The sequence below is a fragment of the Gadus morhua genome, chromosome 7 (assembly GCF_902167405.1).
Source record: "Gadus morhua chromosome 7, gadMor3.0, whole genome shotgun sequence".
Classification (NCBI taxonomy): Eukaryota; Metazoa; Chordata; class Actinopteri; order Gadiformes; family Gadidae; genus Gadus; species Gadus morhua.
Genome location: NC_044054.1, coordinates 3,066,953 through 3,080,651, shown reverse-complemented (window position 1 = coordinate 3,080,651; position 13,699 = coordinate 3,066,953).

The window sequence follows — 13,699 nt, the reverse complement described above, 5'->3', positions numbered from 1 at the left end:
TACGGCTGCGAGCGCTCCTCGCCCAATATACCTGCAGAGATACGAAGGCATAGACGAAGAACCAGAGCTGGAGTGAGTGTGAGAGTGAGTCGCGAGTCAGAAAACACCTGGACATTTAAAGAGCGACCCTAGATGGAGATGCGCAATAGCCAGGTTCAGAAAGCGGCCTATCGTCTGGCCTCGCCAGCTCTACTGCTCTCCAATGTAAGATCTATCAAGATTAAAATGGACGAGCTCTTACCTCAGACCCACAGCAACTGGAAGTACAAGGAATGCTCTGCCATCTGCTTGACCACGACCTGGCTGGGTGAGTACACCCCAGATGCGGCGGTCACTCCTCCCGGCTTTTCAACATACAGGGCAGACAGGTCAGCTAATCTATCACTCAAGTCTGAGGGCGGTGGTGTATGTTATCCTAGTCAATGTTCGATGGTGCACCTACTCTACCATTGTAACACAGTTCTGCTCCCCGGATCTGGAGTTTCTTATTGTCACATGCAGACCCTTTTACCTACCACAAGAGTTTGCATCTATCGTGATAGGTGTTTACATCCCACCACAAGCCAATGCTATCACTGTCACCTAAGCACAACATTTAGTTGCAACTGAAACGTCACATTCAGACTCTGCCCTGAGGCTACAGAGGCTACAGAGCTATGACTGCAATCTGTCTGACGAGCTCCCAAAGTACACTCAACAGGTGTCATGTCCGACAAGAGGTGATAACATTCTGGATCACTGCTACACCACTATCACTTCGGCTTACCGTACATTCCAAAGTGCTCTGCTGGGGAAGTCTGACCAAGCAACACTTTTTCTCGTCCCGGAGTATCGTCAGAAACTTAAATCTGTGAAGCCGAAGTCCAACATCGTGAAAGTATGGTCCACAGATGGTATCGATACGCTGAAAGGCTGCTTTGAATGCCCTTACTGGAACATCTTTAAACACTCGTGTGTCAGCCTAGACGAGTTCACAGAGGCTGTTACGTCATTCGTCCGGTTTTCACACCATCAGTCAAAATATTGAAGTATGCAGATGACACCACCATCATCATCGGCCTCATTAGTGACGATGCTGAGTCCCAGTACCACAAGGAGGTGAAATGGGCTATGGACTGTTTCACTGAAAATAAGCTCCATCTTAACGCCTCAGAAACCAAAGAAATGGTTGTGTATATGAGAAGGAGGCCTCACACCAACGCGCCGTCTTTTATATGTGCTCAGCCTATAACCTTCACTGACTCCTTTCAATTTTTTGACTCACATATCAGCCATAATTTGAAATGGGACATTAACACCACCCACCTTATCAAAAAGGCAAGTCAGAGACTTTATTTCTTAAGACAATTGAAAAAGTTTCATGTCAACAAAAACCTTTTGGAGCTCTTCTACAAAGCCATCATTCAATTCACTTCCACTTTATTTCGCCAAGTATACAGATACTAGGAATTTGATTTGGTATTCTCCATGCAGGCAACACACAGTAAAACAGAAAGACAAAAACACAATGCAATGACAAACAGTACCATTTTGAGCAATAAATTAATAGCAATGGAGATATTGCAGAGTTAAATACAATTAAAGTGCAATTGAGTCCAAGTTTAAGAGTTAGTTAGGAGGGCTATTGCTTGGGGGGAAAAACTGTGGAGGCGGCGTGATGTTTTTGACATAATAGCCCTGTACTGCCGTCCAGAGGGGAGATTAAACAGACTATTGGCAGGATGGGAGGGGTCAGCCACAGTCTTCACAGCTCTGTTAATGGTCCTGGCCATTGAAAGCGCAATCACATCTTCATTCAGCTTCTGAAATGGGAGCTCTGACAGTCGCACCAAGAGGAAATTAGAGAGAGTTGTCACCAAAGCCTCCAACATCACTGGTGACCTTCCATCAGTCCACTCTCTGTATGCTGAACGCAGCTTGAACCGAGCAACCAAGATCATCAGGGACACCTCACATCCGAGCCATGATCTCTTTCAACTTCTGCCCTCTGGAAGACGCTATAGATCTCTGAAGACTGGAACGACACACTTCAACAGCTTCAACAGCTTCAGCAATTAGACTCCTGAACTCCTGAAGATTTGCAACTAGGGATGTCCGATATTGGCTTTTTTGCCGATATCCGATATGCGATATTGTCCAACTCTAAATTTTCGATTCCGATATCAGCCGATACCGATGTCGATATTTGGGTTATTTTTCCTCAAACCTAATTTAGGTAACATTACATATCTCCTGTTGTGGAATTAACACAACATGCTCAATGTTATTGTGATGCCCCACTGGATGCATTCTTGAATGCAACAAGGCTTTCCAAATGTTAACATTGTCTGTGCAAAATAAGAAAAATACTTCAACTTAATTTAAGGGAAATGTGCCATGTTTATTTTATTTATTTTTTTAAAAAGAAATTCAAAAAAAATCCGATACCGATATTGACCGATATTACATTTTTATGCTAATATCGGGCCGATAATATCGGTGGGCCGATAATATCGGACATCTCTATTTGCAACTCTACTCATTTATTTATTTTAATTTATCCTCTCCCGTTATTATTCCCCTCTCACCCCCACCGGACAGAGCTACAAAAAATCCCACCAACTTTGTTGTGTTGCAATTAGTGTTTCTATTCTATTCTATTCTAACATGGACTGAGACACATGTTTAGCTGGTACCGTAACTAGGACTGAGACACATGTTGACCTTGTACAGTAACATGGACTGAGACACATGTTTAGCTGGTACCGTAACTAGGACTGAGACACATGTTGACCTTGTACAGTAACATGGACTGAGACATATGTTGACCTGGTACCTTAACATGGACTGAGACACATGTTGACCTTGTACAGTAACATTGACTGAGACATATGTTGACCTGGTACCGTAACATGGACTGAGAGACATGTTGAGCTGGTGCAGTAACATGGACTGAGACACATGTTGACCTGGTACAGTTACATGGACTGAGACACATGTTGACCTTGTACAGTAACATGGACTGAGACATATGTTGACCTGGTACCGTAACATTGACTGAGAGACATGTTGAGCTGGTACCGTAACATGGACTGAGAGACATGTTGAGCTGGTACAGTAACATGGACTGAGACACATGTTGACCTGGTACAGTTACATGGACTGAGACACAGGTGTGCTCATCAGTGAATCACCTGCAGCTCATTGTCTTATTGTCCAGATGGTGCACACTGTGTGCAGCAGTACACACTTTGTAACGGCAGGCAAAGGAAGTGCTACACTCTTCACCTGAAGATGACCTCACATCCTGTCACTGACCATCCCCTCTCTGCCCCTCTCTACCACTGATGTCCTTTTCCAAGTGTGTGTGTGAGTGTGTGTCCAGATTCATGCAACACATTTCAACGTAACAATCATACACGGTTACGTGCACGCTCACAAACACACACATTATAAATCATAATAATCTTTTATATCGGATTACAATGTTGCTGCAGAGCCTCTCATTTGTGTGATCTGTGTGTGTGTGTGTGTGTGTGTGTTTGTTAGGGGTTGATCTGTGTGTGTGTCTTGTACCATAGGATCATCCTCCGACGCACAACCACAGAATGCCAAACACACGAAACAACACAAAACCATGCTTAGCTTCTCAGCCTGCCTCATTCTCCTCTTCTACTTCCTGTCTGTTGCCATGATGCCGGTTGGATGCTGCCTGGCATGGCGACCGGGGAAAGGAGTCAGGAGTCGGTCCAGGACACCAGCCAATGGGGGAGCGGTATAATCTCCCATAGCAACAGACTGGCAGCCAATCAACGGCTCTGTGTGTGTGTGTGTGTGTGTGTGTGTGTGTGTGTGTGTGTGTGTGTGTGTGTGTGTGTGTGTGTGTGTGTGTGTGTGTGTGAGAGAGAAAGAGAGGGAATGAAAAGCAAAAATATGCAGGACCCATCGTGCGCATCCAGACACACAATGAACGCACACACGAACACAATAAAGTCAAGCCCCATACACACACACCACATACCTCACACAAACTCTCTCTCACTCTCTCTCTCTACTGTCCTCCCCTTACTCTCACACACACACACACGGTGTCACACACACACACACACACACACACACACACACACACACACGCACACACACGTTCTCCCCCACCCCTACCCCCCCGTCTGGTGTCTGTTTGTCTATGACGTAACTCTTCCCTCTCATCACCTGATACGAGGGGAGTCAGAACAGAGACACCACAACCTTTGCCTGCAGCGCATGGCACTACAGAGACTAGCAAGAGGCTACAGAGCTACAGAGACTAGCAAGAGGCTACAGAGCTAGCTCCGTGCTACAGAGACTAGCATGAGGCTACAGAGCTACAGAGACTAGCATAAGGCTACAGAGCTAGCTCTGTGCTACAGAGACTAGCAAGAGGCTACAGAGCTACAGAGACTAGCATGAGGCTACAGAGCTAGCTCCGTGCTACAGAGAATAGCATGAGGCTACAGAGCTACAGAGAAGAGCATGAGGCTACAGCACTAGTGCCGTGCTACACAGACTAGCATAAGGCTACAGAGCTACAGAGACTAGCATAAGGCTACAGAGCTATAGAAACTAGCATGAGGCTACAGCGCTAGTGCCGTGCTACACAGACTAGCATAAGGCTACAGAGCTACAGAGACTAGCATAAGGCTACAGAGCTATAGAAACTAGCATGAGGCTACAGAGCTATAGAAACTAGCATGAGGCTACAGCGCTAGTGCCGTGCTACACAGACTAGCATAAGGCTACAGAGCTACAGAGACTAGCATGAGGCTACAGAGCTATAGAAACTAGGATGAGGCTACAGAGCTATATCCGTGCTACAGAGACTAGCATGAGGCTACAGAGCTACAGAGACTAGCATGAGGCTACAGCGCTAGTGCCGTGCTACACAGATTAGCATAAGGCTACAGAGACTAGCATAAGGCTAAAGAGCTATAGAAACTAGCATGAGGCTACAGAGCTAGCTCCGTGCTACAGAGACTAGCATGAGGCTACAGAGCTAGCTCCATGCTACAGAGACTAGCATAAGGCTACAGAGCTACAGAGACTAGCATAAGGATACAGAGCTACATAGACTAGCATGAGGCTACAGAGCTAGCTCTGTGCTACAGAGACTAGCATAAGTCTACAGAGCTACAGAGACTAGCATAGGGCTACAGAGCTAGCTCCGTGCTACAGAGAGTAGCAGGAGGCTATAGAGCTACAGAGATTAGCAAGAGGCTACAGAGCTAAAGAGACTAGCATGAGACTACAGACTTAGCTCTGTGCTACAGAGCTAGCCCTAGCTCTGCGGTATAGTGCTAGCTCTAGCTCCGCGCTACAGAGCTAGCTCAAGCTTGGCGCTACAGAGCTCGCTCAAGCTTGGCGCTACAGAGCTACAGAGCTAGCTCAGCGTCGACCTACATAGCGAGTGACCGGCGGCGCCACGCTGGATTAAATCATCTGCTCATCGTTTGACTCTGTGTGCCGTCATGACGATGAGGGTCTGGTCACATGACCTTCTGTCTACCGCTAAACTGATCTGACCTTTGACCCCCAGCAGCTATTTACAGAAATTAGAATGTGATCAACCAATCAGGCACTGTGTTGTGGTTGTTGATGTAGAATACAGTTTCAGTCGCACACATACACTCACAGGTTACAAACAGACACACACACAGATGAACACGCACACACACAGGTCAACACAACCTGTCGCCTTGACCCGCAACACAAGCCTGCATCACCACGTATGCGGGAGTCAGAGCCCCGCCCCTCCACGGCTCCGCCCCCTCAGGGCGGTGGTGTGTGAAGGGCTGACGTAGTGTAAGACAGGCTGTTGGAGGAGGAGGAGGAGGAGATGACGTAGGGTAAGACAGGCTGTTGGAGGAGGAGGAGGAGGAGGAGGAGGAGATGACCAAGGGTAAGACAGGCGGTTGGAGGAGGAGGAGGAGGAGGAGGAGATGACGTAGGGTAAGACAGGCTGTTGGAGGAGGAGGTGGTGACGTAGGGTAAGGCAGGCTGTTGGAGGAGGAGGAAGAGGAGATGACAGGCTGTTGGAGGAGGAGTAGGAGGAGGAGATGACGTAGGGTAAGACAGGCTGTTGGAGGAGGAGGAGGAGGAGATGACGTAGGGTAAGACAGGCGGTTGGAGGAGGAGGAGGAGGAGGAGGAGGAGATGACGTAGGGTAAGACAGGCTGCTGGAGGAGGAGGTGGAGATGACGTAGGGTAAGACAGGCTGTTGGAGGAGGAGGAGGTGGTGACGTAGGGTAAGGCAGGCTGTTGGAGGAGGAGGTGGTGACGTATGGTAAGACAGGCTGTTGGAGGAGGAGGAGGAGATGACGTAGGGTAAGACAGGCTGTTGGAGGAGGAGGAGGTGGTGACGTAGGGTAAGGCAGGCTGTTGGAGGAGGAGGAGGAGATGACGTAGGGTAAGACAGGCTGTTGGAGGAGGAGGAGGTGGTGACGTAGGGTAAGGCAGGCTGTTGGAGGAGGAGGAGGAGGAGGAGGTGGTGACGTAGGGTAAGACAGGCTGTTGGAGGAGGAGGAGATGACGTAGGGTAAGACAGGCTGTTGGAGGAGGAGGAGATGACGTAGGGTAAGACAGGCTGTTGGAGGAGGAGGTGGAGATGACATAGGGTAAGACAGGCTGTTGGAGGAGGAGGAGGTGGTGACGTAGGGTAAGGCAGGCTGTTGGAGGAGGAGGTGGTGACGTAGGGTAAGACAGGCTGTTGGAGGAGGAGGAGGAGATGACGTAGGGTAAGACAGGCTGTTGGAGGAGGAGGAGGTAGTGACGTAAGGTAAGGCAGGCTGTTGGAGGAGGAGGTGGTGACGTAGGGTAAGACAGGCTGTTGGAGGAGGAGGAGGAGATGACGTAGGGTAAGGCAGGCTGTTGGAGGAGGAGGAGGAGATGGTGACGTAGGGTAAGGCAGGCTGTTGGAGGAGGAGGTGGTGACGTAGGGTAAGACAGGCTGTTGGAGAAGGAGGAGATGACGTAGGGTAAGACAGGCTGTTGGAGGAGGAGGTGGAGATGACGTAGGGTAAGACAGGCTGTTGGAGGAGGAGGAGGAGGTAGTGACGTAGGGTAAGGCAGGCTGTTGGAGGAGGAGGTGGTGACGTAGGGTAAGACAGGCTGTTGGAGGAGGAGGAGGAGATGACGTAGGGTAAGACAGGCTAATGGAGGAGGAGGTGGAGATGATGTAGGGTAAGACAGGCTGTTGGAGGAGGAGGAGGTAGTGACGTAGGGTAAGGCAGGCTGTTGGAGGAGGAGGTGGTGACGTAGGGTAAGACAGGCTGTTGGAGGAGGAGGAGGAGATGACGAAGGGTAAGGCAGGCTGTTGGAGGAGGAGGAGGAGGTGGTGACGTAGGGTAAGGCAGGCTGTTGGAGGAGGAGGAGCGGAAGTGACTGATGTATTTATATACATGCACACACACATGCCAGACCTAGCCACACACACACACGCGTGAGATAACTGTCAGGAAACACACACACACACACACACACACACACACACACACACACACACACACACACACACACACACACAGTGTCATGGCCCAGAGCTGTCATCTTCCAGGGAGTTCAGGTTAAATATAGATTATCTATACATACATATATATATATACATATACATATATATATATATATATATATATATATATATATATATATATATATACATATAAAGATATATAAAACCTCTCAGCTACAAGACATCAGCTGCCAAATAACTCACCAATACCAGAATGTCTGTCTGGGAAACACCAATTACTGACTGACTGACTGACTGTGTCTGTGATTACCTGTGTGTGTGTGTGCGCGTGTGTGTGTGTGTGTGTGTGTGTGTGTGTGTGTGTGTGTGTGTGTGTGTATGTGCCTATAATGTTATAATGACATAATGGTTCACCTCTTATGTAATGAAGCAAGCATTATAATTTCCTCCTTACGTTATACGCAAAATATTCTACCGAAAAGCTATACCTATAATGTTTAGCTGAAAAAAATATTTCTATACACGTGCAGCTGGAAACTCATTTATTGTAATTTATTGTTTGATGTGTACTTTTAGGGTTATGATAAGACCTATCTTTTAGCGTTCACCTCAAATGACTCTTAAAAGCAGTGCCAATATTTAAATATTTTTTAACCCTTCAGCGAACAAAAGGAAACGGCTGATTATCATTTAGGGGGCCACTCAATGACGCATCATCAACACTCCCACTGAAGTGGTGCTAGAAATACCAAATTTCTACTTGTCATTCATATATAAGGTAATTTACACTTCCTACAGAGAAAATACTACCTCAGGGTAGGGCTGCAGGATATATCGGCTATGTACGATATATCGATATAATTTCCACGGGGATACAAGATTTGACAATATCGTTTATATCGATATGCGTTAAAATGGTCAGTTTCCCCCTCAAGCGTCTACAGCGCTTGCCTTGGAGACTGTGAGCGCGACCCCTCCCCCTCCCACTCTGTCTTTCCGAACGTGCGTGTGCAAAGACGCCTCATTCCCGCCCCCGCCGCCCCCTCACAACACAACAAGCATGGATGATACCCGTAAAGAAAACGAGACGGCGGCGGTAGACGAAATTGTTTAAAAAAAAACAGATGAGCAGCAGCTGCAGGTCATCTGTAGAGAGTGTAGCAAAACCGTTGCGACTAAAAGTGGAAGCACGACAAATCTGTTCCACCATTTACAGCAGCGGTACAAAGTGCAGTATAAGGAATTCGTAATACTCCGTGGCTGTGCTGCTGCATCACCGGCCGCGACAGTTTCTTCTGCCCCGAAACCAGGGCCGGCGCTCGGCATATGTGTTGGGGGCGCCCTCTGGTGACGCTCTTAATTAATTAATTAAAATATACGAAACAAGCGAAATGAAACCAAACATGTTCCCAAATGGAACGGAGAAGGGAGGGGGCGGGGGATTAAAGTTACGGCGCACTGAAACCCTCACCGTAGTGCACAGGACAATGCGACGAAGCCAATGCTCTTATTGGTAGCTAATGTGTGTAACCTACAGCTTTATAATGTTTTGCATAGGTGATTATTTTGTGAAGAAGGTGAAAAACGTCCCTTTTTTTTAACATGTTCATTCAATTCTGTTGAAAATAACGATACAAAATCACATGTTGCAGTCATACTGACCTATGTTTTAATAAAAGTGCTTGCAACATCTCACATGTGGCTTTTGACTTAGAAAAAAAACATCTAACCCACTCTATAGAGAATATCGAGATATATATCGTATATCGCCATTCAGCCAAAAAATATCGGGATATCATTTTTTGCTCATATCGTGCAGCCCTACCTCAGGGGTAGTATTATTCAGGAGATTTTCAGGGTTGAAATGTCAGGATATGTTGTTCACACACACGGCCTATCAGGAGAATAGCCGGAGAATATCAGGACTTACACGTGTGTCTGATTGCAGTTAGTGTGTGAGCATTTGATATCATAAAATTTGTCAATTTATCGGTAACAGGGGTAATTGTTCAATGGAAAGTGTAGTATACTATGCATGCATATCAATTATTAAATAGCTTTTACTGTTATTCAGGGCTAAAAAGTGCATTGACATTTTAAACTGCATGGGTTAGTTGAAAATAATAAACCTCTCTTCCAGTGTCCTGGCCAAGACAGGCAGCAGTAGACTACAGTCACACATAGCATATACACAAAACAGAAGAAAAATAAATCGACTAAACAGTCCACAGGGATGGGGGGGGATATCAATATCGCAAGACATTTGGGCAGGCTCAAGGAGGAGGGTAATATTATATTTGCGCAACAAAGTGTAGTCTTGTGGGGGACTCTATAAACATAATTCACCATACTGTGTTATTGACATGTTTTCGTTCTGTGTTATAGGGACACTGTCTCTTTAAGATCACGTGACTTGTGTGTTGATATGCCGGTCGGCGCGATGTTTGAATTTAACAGCTTTTATATGACAAAATGAGGGAATAAAGAATATGTGATTCATCAGCCGTCTGCCGAGACGCAGGAACACATACACACACACACACACACACACACACACACACACACACACACACACACACACACACACACACACACACACGCTACAGGCAGGTGGCTGTCGGTAGCACAACAACGACAACAGGAAACCAGGATGGTGTTGCCTATTATATATTTAGATACATGTACAAATACATGTATCGTTACACCCCTAATATATATATATTAGGGGTGTGTAACGATACATGTATTCTTATTGAACCGAATTGGTACGGACGTCACAGAACCGGGATATGGAGGAGAAAGGGATGACAACCGAGGGAGACAACCGCGGTCAACAATCCCTTTCTCCTCCATGTCCCGGTTCAGTCTACTCCAGATTGATGTGGAAGTGGAAGAACCAGAGACGTCGGAGAACCCGACGCGGCCGTTTGAGATTCATAATATCGTCTGGAGGCTCACACAGCTCTTGGCCGTGATAGTATATATTAGATGATATAGATATCTATGTATAATATGATATTATTTTGATATTGATCTCCAGCACTCACGCCGGAGCACCCAGAGTGTTCTAAAAATATTTACAGAACAGGGCCAAAGACTGTATGCGCCTTGCTATTGCGATACATCCACTGTAATCAGATCGTATGGTACCGTGGCCGCAAGCTGCTCAGGGCCACACCCCCACCCTCCACCTTGACCCGCCTCTCAAAAACTGCAAGTTAGTGGAAAGCTCATTGTGGGACTGGCTCTAGCCTAAGTGGCTGTTTTGTCATTAGTATTTGTACTTTGCACTTTCATAAATAAGACATGCTGCATTTTCATTTTTATAACTGATCTGGTCTTATTTATTTTATAAGTTACGGATGGAGTCTGGAGATGATGTGGGGTACTTATTGTTAACTGTTTACATCTTCGATTACACAGATAAGGCTGTTGCAGCTAGCTCAGGGGAGAGACTGTATGACACTGGGTGGTACAACTTGAGACAATAAAAAATAATTGCCTTCTGCATTTTAGTTTTTTGTTTTCCCTTCATTGTACCGAACTCGTACCGAACCGTGATGTCTGAACCGAGGTATGAACCGAACCGTGACTTCAGTGTACCGTTACACCCCTAATATATATATATATATATATATATATATATATATATATATGTATCTATATATATATATATATATTTATACATATAGGATCCGATCACATTGCTCATTTACCACACAGAGAACCTCAAACACTACGATGTTATGCTGTTTGTTAACGGTCAGAGGTGGGAAGTCGGAACAGGAAACGTGACATCTCCGACTTGCGTGCGTTCGAGCTTGGAAAACATGGATGCTCACGCTTAACTAGAAGAATACAAATGGATGCATGTATCATATTTTAGTTTCTCACTCTCACCTCCTCCCTACTTCCCTCTCCTCCACTGCCACAACATACACACTGAGTGAGTGAATCAGTGAGTGAGTGATTGAGCGAGTGAGTTTATTGAGAGAGAGACCCCCTGCCAATCAAGACTCTCACGTCAATCATTGGCATTTCCAGTCCCACATGTCCCACACCGAAGCCGGTGGCAGATGACCGTGGTCCTCACGGCCGGCCCACTTGAAAGTGTGAACGTGGATTTGTGAGTTTGTGAGTGCGTGAATGTGGGTTGGTGAGAGTGTGAACGTGAGTCTGTGAGGGAGTGCATGTGTTAGTTTTATTGCTAACATTATTCTCAACACAGACATTTACATCTATAGTCTGGCGTTATAATTGATTTACCCCGGGTGTACTGTGGAGTGGGCTGTTTTATTAGCAGGCTAGTATTGCCCGTTGCCGTGTGCTAGCCTAGCACGAGCAAACTCTGCAACTAGAAGGACTGGATGAAATGTGTTGAAAACTGTCTCCAATGATAAAGAACACCAAGAGTCAGGGCATGTTTAACCTGGAACGCAGGACAGTAAACAAGCTTTCTCCTCCATCGCATCACAAGAATTCCACCCTCTCTCTCTCGCTCTCTCTCTCTCTCTCTCTCTCACTTTCTCCCCCCTCTCTCCCCTGTTCTCGCTCTGTTGCTGTTTCCTTCCTCCACTCTTACTCGTTATTCTGTCTCCCCCCCTCCGTTACTGCTTCCTTCCTCCACACTTACTCGTTATTCTGTCTCCCCCCCCTCCCTCTCTCTCTCTCTCTCTCTCTCTCTGTTACTGCTTCCTTCCTCCACAGTTACTCGTTATTCTGTCTCCCTCTCCCCCCCTCCCTGACTCAGTAAAGTGCTGAGTGTTACCTGAGGATCCCACGAATTAATCTGCATGTCAGCAGCGAAAGGCTCAGAGGTTAAACTAAAGTCGGTCCGTCTGTATTCAGACGACCTCTCCAGTACCTCTAGGGAGGAATCACTTTTTGCACAGATATAAAAAATGTGCCAATAATGACCCAGTATCTCGCCTCATATAGGTCAGTTCAGTAGTCAACTGTGTTGTGATCATCACGTGGTTTCTATCAGGACATCGGTAGGCCGCTGACTGCCTGCAATACTCCGGTTTACCCTGGGATGCCACTCGACAGAGTCCTGAACACACAAACGACCACCCAACACACACACCTTTTGTCCGGGACATCCACCTGTCGTGATCTCCACGCGATGACGTCACGGGTGAGCGTCATCGATTCCAACAGAGGGACCAGTTCGTCCTCAATACACAATATAAGACTCTTTCAAATACAGATAGATATATAAATCCAGTGTATTGGTTTAACTGAATGCCTTCCCGCTGCCCATGGGATAGGCCAGACCTACAGACGAACGGGCATTAAACCAGCATCTTTAATGCTCAGAGATCGCGGTAGTTGGAGGAATCACCGCGTTATTACAATAAATAAGATAACTACAGCAGCCGATGGGTGTGGAGACACACACACGGACCAGAGACGCCCTGACCGTGAGGTCCATTGACGTCCAGGCCGGGACGGATGTGACAACCTCCCCATCAGACGCGGCCTCCAAGCGGCGGCCTACATGTCTGCGCCCCGGTCGATGAGGAGGTGGACCACCGCACACACACGAACACATAAACACACACACATGAACACCCATCCTCATTATGTGAGGATGAACTCGGAGCAGAGACGCGCAAAACAGCAGGGGATGATTATAAAGAGCGCTGTAACTCTGTAAGGTATTCCGCCCCTGCGCTAGAGGCGGCGTCTCTTACCTTGGCGCGTAGTTCGCGCGCGGCGCGCTGCTGCTGGTGCATCTCGAGTGAAGCGACGACTGGAAACGACGTCCGCGACGTGAAACCAAGGCGCGCGTAACACCCTCACCGTGTCACGCACGCGGGGGATTCCGGTCGTCAGGTTATTTTGTCCGGTAACGCGTCTGTGCTTCCCCAGGGAGACGCGGTGTGCGGTGCGGTGTACTGGAGGCGCTACATCCTGATGGGTCGGCTGAGTTGCACTGTCCGCGTTTATTGACGCGAGCCGCAGACGCGCGTTGACCGGCTCGATCCGGTTCCAGGGTGCTCAGATGATCCTGTAGCGATGAAGATAATATATAATATGATATATTATGATATCATATCATATCGCTCTTGCGGCGCTCCAGTGCGACGCGGTGGAGGTGGCTGCCGCGTCGGTATTCGACGCAGCGCTGGAGTGTACCATGTGTTGGGGGCGCGCCCCCGCGGGGCTGCGGTACGTGGTACGGTCCGGTTCGTTCAGACAGATGTGACAGGT